The sequence below is a fragment of the Pristiophorus japonicus genome, chromosome 4 (assembly GCF_044704955.1).
Source record: "Pristiophorus japonicus isolate sPriJap1 chromosome 4, sPriJap1.hap1, whole genome shotgun sequence".
Classification (NCBI taxonomy): domain Eukaryota; kingdom Metazoa; phylum Chordata; class Chondrichthyes; family Pristiophoridae; genus Pristiophorus; species Pristiophorus japonicus.
In genome coordinates, this window is record NC_091980.1 from 153,738,462 (window position 1) to 153,752,985 (window position 14,524).

The window sequence follows — 14,524 nt, forward strand, 5'->3', positions numbered from 1 at the left end:
ATGAGTCAGTGCTGCAACATGTGGGAGCTGGAGGACCTCATTGAGGTCCACGGTAGCCACGTCTGCGGTAAGTGTCTGCAGCTCGAGGAACTCCGGCTCCGCATTGATGAGCTGGAGTCCAAGCTGCAGACATAGCGATACATCGGGGGTGAGGCCGAAAAAGAGTTGCCTGGACACTGTTCCAGAGGGTAGTCACACCCCTTAGATTAACTAACTCAGATTTGGCTAGCAGTCAAGAACAGGAGGGTGTGACTACAAGTGAGGAAGGTATGGGGATCCAGGAGGTAGTGATGTGAGGAGCCTTTGTCCTTGCTCTTATCCAACAGGTTCGAGGCTCTTACTTCCTGTGTGGACGAGAGCAGGGGCTGCAGGGAGGATGAGCAAACTGACCACAGCACCGTGGTACAGGGGGCCATTCAAGCAGGGGGAGTAAAAAGAAACATTGTAGTAGTATGGGACAGTATCATTAGGGGGATAGATACAGTTCTCTGCAGCCGCGAGCGTGAGTCGCGAAGGCTGTGTTGCCTGCCCGGTGCCAGGGTTAAGGACAGTTCCTCTGGGCTGGAGGGGAACTTGGAGTGGGAGGGGGTAGATCCAGTTGTTGTGGTCCACATGGGTGTCAATAGCATAGATAGGACAGACAAGGTGGTTCTGCTAAGGAATTATGAGCAGCTAGGGGCCAAATTAAAAAGCAGAAACACAGCGGTAATAATCTTTGGATTACTACCCGAACCACGAGCAAATTTATATAAGTTAAATAAGATCAGAGCTAAACTCGTGGCTCAAAGACTGGTGTGGGAGAAATGGGTTTTGATTCCTGGGACACTGACACCAGTACTGGGGTAAGAGGGAGCTGTTCTGTCGGGCGGGCTTCACTTGGAAAGTGCTGGGGCTAGGGTCCTGGCGAACCAAATAGCTAGGGCTGCAGAAAGCAGAGAACTAATTAGTGTTTGTGGGGGGGGGGGGGGGGGGGGGGCAGGGGAGTTCAGGTGAGCAGAAACCTAAAAGCTCAAAGAACAAGGTGAAGGCAATAGAGCAGGGTAGCATTGGGGGAAGCGATAACCAGAGTGTGATAGGAAGGGACAGAATCTTTAAACATAAGTGCATCAGAAACTGGGGCCATAGCAGGAGAAAATGGTAAGAAAACACATTTAAAAGCACTTTATCTGGATGCACGCGCAGCACTCATAACAATTTAGATGAGCTGTCGGCACAAATAGTTACACATGGGTATGATTTGGTAGCCATAACAGAGACGTGGTTGCAAGGTGACCAAGACTGGGACCTAAACATTCAGGGGTACTTGACAATTTGGAAGGACAAACAAAGGAAAAGGAGATGGGGTAGCTCTGTTGATAAAGGATGGAATCACTGCAATAGTGCAAAACTATATTGGCTCAAATGATCAGGATGTTGAAACAGTTTGGGTGGAGATAAGGAATAATAAAGGGAAAAAGTCACTGGTGGGCGTAGTCTATAGGCCTCCTAACAGTAGCAACTCTTAGTTGGAATATAAACCAAGAAATAGTTGGGGCTTGTAAAAAGGGAACAGCAGTAATAATGGGTGATTTTAACCTCCATATTGATTGGACAAATCAAATTGGTCAGGATAGCCTTGAGGAAGAGTTCAAAGTGTGCATAAGGGATGGGTTCCTGGAGCAGTATGTATCGGAACCAACCGGGGGCAGGCTATGTAGTGAGTAGTGAGACAGGATTAATAAACAATCTCCTAGTAAAGGATCCCATTGGAATGAGTGATCATAGCATGGTTGAATTTCAAATTCAGATGGAGGGCAAGAAAGTTGGATCTCAAACCAGTGTACTAAGCTTAAATAAAGGAGACTATGAAGGTATGAGGGCAGAGTTGGATAAAGTGGACTGGGAAAATAGATTAAAGTGTAGGACGGTTGATGAACAGTGGCATACATTTGAAATATTTCATAACTCTCGAGAAAAATATATTCCAGAGAGGAGGAAAGTGTGTAAAAGAAGAGATAGCCATCCGTGGCTAACTAAAGAAATAAAGGATGGTATCCAATTAAAACAAGGGCATACAAAGTGGCCAAAACTAGTGGGCAGACAGAAGATTGGGAAGCTTTTAAAAGCCAGTAAAGAATGACAAAAAATGATTTAAAAAAAGGGAAGATAGATTACGAAAGTGTCACGTACTTTTGGTATCACTAGCCACTAGATGGCAGCACTGTTGGAGGCCATTGGGCTGCACGCACGCGTGTGCAGCCCAAGTATAAAAGGCCAACCATTTTGTATATTAGTCACTTTGGGCCTTAATAAAGCAGAGCCAAGGTTATACCTTGGAGTTAAACAGTACTCTGTCTAACAGTTATTGCATAAACAGAAAGTAAACTAGCGCAAAATATAAAAACAGATAGCAAGAGTTTCTACAGGTATATAAAAAGGAAAACAGTGGCTAAAGTAAATGTTGGTCCAAGAGGATAAGACCAGGGAATTAGTAATGGGGGAACATGGAGATGGCAGAAACTCTGAACAAATATTTTGTATCAGTCTTTGCGGTAGAGGACTCTAAAAATATTCCAACAGTGGATAGTCAAGGGGCTATGGGGGTGGGGGGAGGAACTTTACACAATCACTAAGGAGGCGGTTCTCAGTAAGATAATGGGACCAAAGGTGGATAAATCCCCTGGCTTATGGCTTGCATCCTAGGGTCTTGAGAAGTAGCAGCAGGGATAGTGGATGCATTGGTTATAACTTACCAAAATTCCCTGGATTCTGGGGAGGTCCCAGCAAATTGGAAAACTGCAAATGTAACACCCCTATTTAAAAAAGGAGGCAGACAGAAAGCAGGAAACTATAGACCAGTTAGCTTGACATTTGTGGTTGGGAAAACGTTGGGAGTCCATTAAAGAAGCAGTAGCAGGACATTTAGAAAAGCATAATTCAGTCAGGCAGAGTCAGCATGGATTTATGAAAGGGAAGTCATGTTTGACAAATCTGCTGGAATTCTGAGGATGTAACAGACAGGGTGGTTAAGGGGGAAAACAATGGATGTGGTATGCAGCTCTGGTGGTATGTTGGCAGTATGTGATGAAAACCGCACTTTTTGGGCGGTCTGCAGGCGGTCCTGCATGGCGAACGGTGTGCATACCGCTCGTCGCTATGTCATTGATGAATATTCCACCGAGCGCTATGTTCTGACCAAAATCGCCCTTTGATCTGTCAGTGATGTGTCGACCAATTTCGGGTCCATTGTATTCTACACAAGGATATTAACTTTGTACAAAGCATATTATTTCTCTTGCTTTTACCTAACCCAGCATCACCTAGGTTAATTCTGGAGATGAGGGGGTTGACTTATAAAGATAGGTTGAGCCTATACACATTGGAGCTCAGATGAATGAGAGGTGATCTTATCGAAACCTACAAGATATTGGGCCCAAGTTTCCACATGATTTGCGTCTGATTTTTTAGGAGCAACTGGTGGAGAACGGACTATCTTCGAAATCGCAATTCTCCACATTTTTTTTTCTGCAGTTCTAGTGAGGTAGAACAGTTCTACTTTGGAACAGAATTTTTTCTTCAAAAGGGGGCATGTCCAGCCACGGACACCTGATTTCAAAGTTTCCACAGTGAAAACGTACTCCAAACTAAAGTAGAATGGAGCAAGTGAAGATTTTTGTAGAACTGAAAAAACCTGTTTTACACATTAAAAAAATCAGGCGCAGGTTACAAATTAGGCGTCCAGAACGAGGTGGGGGGGGAGGGAAAGGGAAGTCATTAAATTCTACAATTAATCCTTATTTATATTTCTACAAATATTATACAAATAAATCCAACCTGAATAAACATTTATAAGAAAAGATTAAATAAACCATCTTCCTACCTGTGTGAAAGTGCTTCAGCCATCGTTCGTTCCCGTGGGGGGTGGGGAAGGAAACCGCCGTTTGTTGCTGCGGAGGGGAGGGAGGGGAAGGAGACAGCGGTTTGTTGCCGCCGTGGAGGGGAGGGAGGGGGAGGAAACCGCCGTTTGTTGCCGTGGAGGGGAGGGAGGGGGAGGAGACAGCGGTTTGTTGCCGTGGAGGGGAGGGAGGGGGAGGAGACAGTGAGAAGGGTAGCCTCAGTGCTGATGGCAATGTGCTTTTATTAAAAAATGTTCAAAAATTAAACAGCTACAAAGAACTACAAAAATGGCCGAGTGCCAATGTTTTCTTCAACACTGCGCGTGCGCGAACGCTCCAACGCGCACACGCAGCGTTGCCGGCAGGAAAAAAACTAATTAATAGTACTTTTAAATAGTACCCACCCCCTCCCTCTTACAAAATCGGCACGAGTGTAGGCCCCGCCCCCCTGGGCGCCACGCCAAACAGACAAGGCGCTGCAAAGCGCTCGAGAATAGCGCGTTTTTTTTCTGGCGCCGTTTTAGGCGCGAAAAACGGGCGCCCAGCTCGGAGGGGCGCCCGTTTTTTATCCTGTGGAAACTTGGGCCCAATGAGGGGGCTCAACAAGCTGGATGCAAAGAGGATACTGCCACTCATGGAAAACTAAAACTTGGGACATAGTCTCAGAATAAAGGGCCGTCCGTTTAAAACTGAAATGAGGAGGAATTTCTTCTCTGAGGGTTGTAAATCTATGGAATTCTCTCCCCAGAGAGCTGTGGAGGCTTGGTCATTGAATATATTTAAGGCAGAGATAGACAGATTTTTTAGCGATAAGGGAATAAAGGGTTATGGGGAGCGGGCAGGGAAGTGAAGCTGAACCCAGAATCAGATCAGCCATGATATTAAATGATGGAGCAGACTCGAGGGGCCAGATGGCCTACTCCTGCTCCTATTTCTTATGTTCTTATACTGTAAAACACACCACCTCCCTTTCAGTAAGTCAGTTGTTCTGGACGTTGACACAAAAGCTCCAATAATGAAAATGAAATTAAAGCAAACAGTACATGAGTATGCAAGGTGCAATATTTGGAGACTGCAAGGTAGTCTATATAATAGGGTGAGCAGTAACGTGCAGCACACAGAATGGCTGTGAACTTGTTTCATGCCTCCTGTCTCCCCTGCTCAGTCAAGTTAAGCCACTGTGAGGAAACAAGTGGAAGCTAAACATTTCCCTCAGATTCACAGCTATAGAATCTGGACTGAGCTGAACACCGGGAAAAAAATTGCTGCTCCATATTAAGCACTACCACCTAAATTTAATGTGGAAAGAACAATTTTACAGCAACCAAGCTAACCCCGGGCCACGGTTCACCAGCAGGAAAACGCACAAATAAATGTTTGTTTAAGAAATTTATGTATAATTTAATACAGATTAATTCAATTGGTTAGGAAAATGAACAGTACTAACAGCTAGTTACACACATGCTTGCCAAAGACTGAGACAAGCAAGATTAAATAATCCCATTCACACAACACAAGCGAAACACGAACTGTGGAGTATCAGTCACTGACTGTCTCACAGCAAATGCTCAATTGTATTACGCCATGTCAGTTTCTGGGAACTAATTCCACTAATGTTAGAGATATTGGACCTTCAATTTATAGGTGGTCGGGGGGAGGGGAGAGGTAACTTTCATGTTGTAGACTAAAGGGACGAAGGCCCTCAATACAGTAAATAGGATCACCAAACTGGAACAAACATATTAATGTCACTTATTCAATACTGCTGGATCATGAGGATACAATTAGATACGAGATTCATTGACTATCTGATGCTTTCAGGAAGACCTCCCAGATTGTATGGGTAGAGCGCTGACATTTAATATTGGATTGTAGTAAAGCTTGACTCTAACCACAAGAGTTTTCCAAAGCCACTTCAGCTCATTGGAAACCCAAGGGTTCCTTGGCTGCAATCGTTAATGTCACATCTAAATCTGAAGCCCTGCAGGCTCCACTACCAGCAAACTCAAGTCCACACTAGAACAAACACATCACATCAGGTACTCTCCACCTATTGCATCTGAAATTTACTTTGGTGACATTACATGTCGATTCTGTCCATTTACATGTGTGCCTTTCCTTTAACCTCAAGCCCTGCCCGTCAAATATTTCTGCAATCAAAATTTTAAAGTTGGTTTCATTTCAGACAAAGTCAAGTTGTGCTAATCAATTACACAGGCCTCCAAGATGTCAGCAGCATCCTACTCTCAGCATATGCTCTGCAACAATGCTGTGCTTTTATATAAAGAGTACAATAGACAGCACTCAGTATAAAGCTGGGGATCTAGAGACCCTACAGCAAAGATCTGATTTTCACATTCCGTGCTGTCGCCACATACCTCTAAACATGGAGCCAGACACACATTTTTCTGCAATTTACAAAATGAACAGCTTCTTGGTGCTCAACACCCAGCAGTCAAGTATGATTTTAAACAACAGGACTGAAACTTTTCTATTCTGGATAAGTAGTGCTAACTTGGGCTTTTTTTGGCGGGCGTGCGAGAAGGGAGAAGTGACAGGAAAGCCAGCTATATGAAACCGCACTTCCATTGGTGCATGTACATATATAATATATATATATATAAAAAATATGCATGCACAGACAAAAAAAGACTCGCATTTATATAGCGCCTTTCACAACCACCGAATGTCTCAAATTGCTTTAGAGCCAATGAAGTACTTTTGGAGTGTAGTCACTGTTGTAATGTGGGAAAGGCGGCCGCCAATTTGCGCACAGCAAGCTCCCACAAACAGCAATGTGATAATGATCAGATAATTTTTTTGTTATATTGATTGAGGGATAAATATTGGCCAGGTCACCGGGGATAACTCCTCTGCTTTTCTTCGAGATAGTGCCATGGTATTTTTTACATCCACCTGAGCGCGCAGACGGGGCCTTGGTTCAACGTCTCATCCAAAAGACGGCACCTCCGACAGTGCAGCACTCCCTCAGCACTGCACTGGAGTGTCAGCCTAGATTTTTTTAATGTGCCCAAGTTCCTGGAGTGGGACTTGAACCCACAACCTTCATAGAATTATAGAATATACAACACAAAACAGGCCATTTGGCCCAACTAGTCTCCACATGAGTCGCTTCCCATTCCATCTACCTCATCATAGCCTTTCAGCATATCTTTCTATTCTTTTTCTCTCATGTACTCAACTAGTTTCCTTCTGAAAGTAACTTAGCTATTTACCTCAAACAATTCCTGTGGTAGCGAGTTCCATATTCGAACCACTGAGTAAAGACATTTCTGCTCATTTCCCTACTGGATTTATTAGCAACTATCTGGTATTTAATGGCTCCTAGTTTTGGGTTCTCCCACAAGTGGAAACATTCTCTCCACATCTACCCTGTCCAACCCATTCACAATTTTGAAGATCTCTATTAGGTCACCTCCAAGTCTTCTCTTTTCTAAAGAAAAAAAACCCCAACCTGTTCAATCTTTCCTGATAGCTGTAACTTCTCAGTTCTGGTACCAGCCTTGTAAATCGTTTTTGCATTCTCCAGTGCTTAGATAGCCTTTTTATAGCACGGAGATCAGAACTGTGCACAGTTCTCGAAGTGCAGCCTGACCAGGGTTCTATACAAGCTTAACAACTTCAGCTTGACTCAGTGGTGGCATGCTCATCTGAATTATCAGGTTGTGGGTTCAAACCCCACTCCATAACTTCAGCACGTAATCTAGGCTGGCACTTCACGGCAGTAATTAAGAAATGCTGCACTGTTAGAGGTGCCGTCTTTCAGACGAGATGTCAAACTGAGGTCCCCATTGCCCATTCGGTTGGACACGAAAAATCTCATGACATTTCTGAAGTGCAGGGAGCTTTCCCTGTGCACTGGCCAACATTCATTCCTTGACCAACACTACCACTATTCATCTCTGTGCTGTGGGACCTTACTGTACACAAACTGATGTGTTTACTTACAAAACAACATAATTCTATGTCCATGAGAGACACTGTATTGCAGCATTTTGTAATCTCTCCCCATTTAAATAATAATTTGCTTTTTTATTTTTCCGACCAAATGGATAACCTCACATTTTCTCATATTATACTCCATCTGCCAAACTTTTGCCCACTTAGTCGGTCTATATCCCTTTACAGATTCTTTGCATCGTCCTCACAACTTGCTTTCCCACCTATCTTGTATCAGCAAATTTGGCTACATTACACTCGGTCCCTTCCTCCAATCATTAATATAAATTGTAAATAGTTGAGGCTCCAGCACTTGATCCCTGTGGCACCCCACCAGTTACAGTTTGCCAACCTGAAAATGACCCATTTATCCCGATTCTCAGTTTTCATTTATTAATTTCAGATCTGCCTCGTTGTTCATCATTCTTACATAGAAACATAGAAAATAGGTGCAGGAGTAGGCCATTCGGCCCTTCGAGCCTGCACCACCATTCAAGATCATGGCTGATCATTCACCTCAGTACCCCTATCCTGCTTTCTCTCCATACCCCTTGATCCCTTTAGCCATAAGGGCCATATCTAACTCCCTTTTTAATATATCTAACAAACTGGCATCAACAACTCTCTGCGGTAGAGAATTTCACAGGTTCACAACTCTGAGTGAAGAAGTTTCTCCTCATCTCGGTCCTAAATGGCTTACCCCTTATCCTTAGACTGTGACCCCTGGTTCTGGACTTGCCCAACATCAGGAACATTCTTCCTGCATCTAACCTGTCCAGTCCCGTCAGAATTTTATATGTTTCTATGAGATCCCCTCTCATTCTTCTAAACTCCAGTGAATACAGACCCAGTCGATCCAGTCTCTCCTCATGTCAATCCTGCCATCCCGGGAATCAGTCTGGTGAACCTTCGCTGCGCTCCCTCAATAGCAAGAATGTCCTTCCTCAGATTAGGAGACCAAAACATTCCATGTGAGGCCTCACCAAGGCCCTGTACAACTGCAGCAAGACCTCCCTGCTCCTATACTCAAATCCCCTAGCTATGAAGGCCAACTGATGTGGTAGGGCTACAGATCCACTGGTTGTTGGACTGCTTAGCTCAGTATATAGCCTACTGTTTTTGGTGTTTAACAAGCAGGTAACGCCGTGCAGTAACTTCAGTAGGTTCGCACCTCTTTCTAAAGTGTGTATGGTGCTGCTCTTGGTACATCCTTCTACACTTCGTATTGAACCAGGGTTGGTCTCCAGGTTAGATAGTGATCAAAGCGCAGCAATGTGCCAGGTCATGAGGTTACAGATTGTGATAGCATACAATTCTGTTGCTGCTGATTGCCCATAGTCCCTCATGGATGCCTAGCTTTGGGCTGTTCAATCTGTCAGCACGATGGTAAAATCACAACATAATACAAGATGTCCTTACAGTCTTCACAAGGACTGTACAGTGGAAACTACTACCAATGCTCTCACGGACACGTGTCTGTGACAGGTAGGTTGGTGAGGACGAGGTCAAGGACGATACTTTTCTTTCCTCAAGGTTTCCCAACCACCTAACACAGGCTGGCAGCAATCTCCTTCAGGACTTGCCCAGCTCGGTCAGTGGTGGTACTACCTAGCCACTCTTGCACCTTTAAGTCCCCCACCCAGAGTACACCCTGTGTCCTTGCCTCTTTCAGAAATCAACATGGACGAGTACCTACTAGTCAGCTAAATTAAGAGAATTTTATTTACACAGCAGGTTGTTGAAGCATGGAGTGCTTTGCTGCAAGGAATGGTTGAGATAGATACCATTACACCTTGTAAGGAAATATTGGACAAATACTTGAAGAGGAACATACAAAGCTATGGTGAGTACAGGGCAGTGGGAAACGTTTTGGATTGATCTAGCATAGAACCAGCCTAGACACAATGGCCGAATTACCATCTTCGGTGGTTTAAACCTCTATGGTACTAATATCTATGGTACTAACAACAATAGTTAAGCTTCAGGCACAGAAAGATACGAATGTCCGTTTGGTGGATTCTTGGGAATGGTGGACGGAGTTTGTGGCTGTACGTGGTACCAGGTTCAGCCAAAAGGTCTAAAGTCAACCTCGGGGCACAGATGTGGGTGGAGACTGTAGGATAGGTGTGGACTTCGGAAGATAATTTTCAACCCAGAGCAATACAAATTCTCAGCTGAAAGCAACATGAAGTCTACAATACAAACGGACAGGAAAACTAATTTGATAATCCCCACACAACTCATAGCAGGCTTATCTCTAGAAACTCTGAACAGAAATGAAATCGGTTTCATAACATGATCTATTTGCACTCAGCAATAATTAAACTATTTCTCATACAATTAAAAAGGACATTTCTTTTACATTTTATTTCAAGTGGCCCATGATGCAAATAGTGTTAGTTCAAGGCTCTAATTTCCAAATCAAATACAGCACCATTGCTGTTCAGGCCAGCTGCACCAAGCTGTTTACTGGAACACAGTGCATTTCACAACCCAGTGTTTAAATGACCTGGGTTCGTACATTTTATCATTACAGAAAAACAATGCATTAAAAAACCTTCATGTCCTGCTCACTGGAAATGTAACATTAAATTACCGAGTTGCACATGACCTTGTCGTTCAAGACTTTAAAGTTTCCAGCTTGACTCCAGAGCACATCCTCAGGATACAAGTTATATAAATATAACACACCCTTCATCTTGGGTTATAGCGAGGGCAGCATTTCATGTGCGATTTCTACTGAACTGGTGCCATAAACTATGCATTGTTAGATGCTATATTCTAGAATGCAACACCAAAGAATATATGTAATGTATATATTTGGAACAGAGTTATTGATATTATATAGAGATTTGCAGAATGGAGCTGCAGCAATGACAGCAATTAGAATTATCAAATCAATCCTGTATGGCTTAATAGTTCACCCCACCCAGCCAACAGATCAGTCTATGAATGGGGCTGGCCTATGGACACATGCAGTTCTGGCAAATCTATGACAAAGTCATCCTCACAACTGAAATAAACCTGTTGCTGTACTGGTGTGACATTCAATTCTGCAATGCCTGTTACTGTTTAATAGATAGAAAACCATGGCAATGCACAGAACTTCACTGAACTACTTTCCAATGGAAAAGCAGCATTGATGTGGATGCCAGGATGTCATGGTAACCAGGCTTCAGGATCAGTTCCACTTTTGCCGGTCCTTTGCTCAGGATTGGTGTAAGAGAGCTCGGTGACATGGGCAGAACTGGAGAGCAGTATACATAGCAAGCACTCTCAACTGTCACTTTTCATTTTTCTTGCACGAAATGTTACCAAGTGTGTACACAAAATTATCTTGGGTGGGAAATATTTTCTCTCTCCTCTTCCCCCCGCCACCACCACCACATTTGCCAGAGGTTGCGTGGTGACGGATGGAACAATGGCATTAACAAGGAGAACAATACAAGACTCGAGCATAAAATCCAAACTGTTATAAAGGGAAATATCTAAACTCAGCATCCCTACATCAGCTCCATGATACCACGCTTCATACCTTCAAAAGTAAAACAAGAGGCAGCATTCGACCCATCAGGGTTATTCTTGCCATCTTGTTAGCCTCAACAGTTCTATTTATTCTTCATTGCAGTCAAAGCCACCTACGGTCCAAACACCAAAGGCCTCACCCCGCTGCTGGCCAAGAACAGGGAAACACTCATCAAGGACACCAAGGCAGTCAGGGCCTGCTGGAAGGAGCACTTTGAACATCTCCTCAATCGAGACTCTGCCTCTGACTCGAGTGTTCTCGATTCCATCCCGCAGCATGCTACCCGCCACCACCTCGGAGACCCCAACATTGCACGAGGTAGAAAAAGCCATAAGACAGCTAAAAAACAAGGCTACAGGAGCAGATGGAATCCCTGCTGAGGCACTGAAGTATGGCGGAGAGGCACTGCTGGCCCGAATACATGACCTCATCTCTCTCATCTGGAGGGAGGAGAGCATGTCGGGAGATCTTCAAGATGCAGTGATCGTGACCATCTTTAAAAAAGGGGACAAGTTCGACTGCGGCAACTACAGAGGAATCTCCCTGCTATCAGTCACTGGGAAAGTTGTCGCTAGAGTCCTCCGCAGCCGCCTTCTCCCCGTGGCAGAGGAGCCCCTCCCGGAGTTGGTGCGGATTTCGCCCCCTCTGGGGCACAATGGACATGATTTTTGCAGCACGACAGCTGCAGGAAAAATGCAGGGAACAGCGTCAGCCCTTATACATGGCCTTCTTCGACATTACCAAGGCCTTTGACACTGTCAACCGCGAGGGTCTATGGAGCATCCTCCTCTGTTTCGGATGCCCCCAAAAGTACGTCACCATCCTCCCCCTGCTCCACGACAACATGCAGGCCATGATCCTTACCAACGGATCCATCGCAGACCCAATCCATGTCCGGATTGGGGTCAAGCAGGGCTGTGTTATCGCCCCAACCCTCAATCTTTCTCGCTGACATGCTCCACCTCACAGTTGACAAGCTCCCCGCTGGAGTGGAACTAAACTACAGAACCAGTGGGAAGCTGTTCAACCTTCACCGTCTCCAGGCCAGGTCCAAGACCACTCCAACCTCTCGTCGAGCAACAGTACGCAGATGCCGCCTGCGTCTGTACACACAGAGGCTGAACTCCAGGACAGAGCCAACGTATTTACCGAGGCATATGAAAGCATGGGCCTTGCGTTAAACATCAGTAAGACAAAAGGTGTCGTACGCGTACTGTAGCTCGACGAGAGGTTGGAGTGGTCTTGGACCTGGCCTGGAGATGGTGAAGGTTGAACAGCTTCCCACTGGTTCTGTAGTTTAGTTCCACTCCAGTGGGGAGCTTGTCGACTGTGGGGTGGAGCATGGCAGCGAGGAAGATTGAGAAGAGGGTTGGGGCGATGGTGCAGGCATTGACGACGAGATCCAACACCGGCCTTCGGCCGCCTGAAGAAAAGAGTGTTTGAAGACCAGGCCCTCAAAACTGACATCAAGCTCATGGTCTACAGGGCCGTAGTAATACCCGCCCTCCTGTATGGCTCAGAGACTTGGACCACTTACAGTAGACACCTCAAGTCACTGAAGAAATACCACCAACGATGTCTCCGCAAGATCCTACAAATCCCCTGGGAAGACAGACGCACCAACATCAGTGTCCTCGACCAGGCCAACATCGCAGCACTGACGACATTTGATCAGCTCCGCTGGGCAGGCCACATTGTTCGCATGCCAGACAAGAGACTCCCAAAGCAAGCGTTCTACTCGAAACTCATCCACGGCAAACGAGCCAAAGGTGGGCAGAGGAAACGTTACAAGGACACCCTCAAAGCCTCCCTGATAAAGTGTGACATCTCCACTGACACCTGGGAGTCCCTGGCCAAAGACCACCTTAAGTGGAGGAACTGCATCCGGGAGGGCACTGAGCTCAGAGTATCGTCGCCGAGAGCGTGCAGAAATCAAGCGCAAGTAGCGGAAGGAGAGTGCGGCAAACCAGGCTCCCTACCTACCCTTCCCTTCAACCACTGTCTGTCACAGCTGTGACAGAGACTGTGGTTCTCGTATTGGACTGTACAGCCATCTAAGAACTCATGCTAAGAGTGGAAGCAAATTTTCCTCGATTCCAAGGGACTGCCTATGATGATGACGTCCTATTCAATCTCAATTTCCCACCATTTTTCAACATCCCTTAAAGCTCTTCCTTCCCAAGTATCCACTTCTGTTTTAGGCATCTCAATAGAAAGATGGCCTTCTGGGACAGCATGTCCCAAATTCTCACCACCTTTTTGTGAAGAGGTTTCGCCTGGATTCACTTTTAAACAGCTTAGTCTGAATTCCCTCGGTTTGGGATTATCCTGCAAAAGGAAGAGGCATTCCCATCCATCGTCAAATATTTCATTAAATTCAGCACCTTAAAACCTCAACATCCAAGTTTATCCAGGGTCCCATCATAAGAGTTCCTTTATCCCAGGTATCATCCAGGTGAATCATCACTGGTCTTTCCCCAAGGCCAAACCATCCTTCCCAAGGTAGAGCAATTAAAATGGAGCACACTATCACACAGTACAGCAAGAAGGAGGCCATTCTGCCCATCAAGTCTGCATCGGCTCTTTTGAAGAGCTATCCCGTTAGTCCCACTCCCCCACATCCCTGCAATATTTTCTTCAAGTATTTATCCAATTCCCTTTTGAAAGCTGCAACTGAATCTGTTTCCACCACCCCCCCCCCCCCCCAAATCAGGCAGTGCATCCAAATCCTAACCAGTCGTTACATTAAAAACTTTTCCTCATGTTCATTTGCCAATCACCTTAAATCTGTGCCCTCTCATTTCAACCATTGGAAACAGGTTCTCTATTTACTCTATCTAAACATTCATGATTTTGAACACATCAAATCTCCCCATAACCTTCTCTGCTCCAAGGAGAACCCCAGCTTCTCCAGTCTATCCATGTAACTGTAATCCCTCATCCCTGGAACCATTCTGCACCCTCTCCAACGCCTTCACATCCTTCAAGTGTGGTGCCCAGAAGCTGGGGCCAAACACGTGTTATATATAGGTTTAGCATAACTTCCTGGCTTTTTGAATGCTATGCCTCTATTTATAAAACCCAGAATCCCAGATGCTTTTTTAACCTGTCCTGCCATCTTCAAAGATTTGTGTACAAACACCCCAGCAACACCTTGTGATGA

At 45.1% G+C, this 14,524-nt stretch overlaps 1 protein-coding gene across 5 annotated transcripts in view; it reads right to left on the minus strand.

Annotated features, from left to right (window-relative positions):
• Positions 1-14,524, minus strand: part of LOC139263109 (EH domain-containing protein 1-like) — a 119,388-nt gene that overhangs the window by 51,218 nt on the left and 53,646 nt on the right. The window lies entirely within an intron of this gene.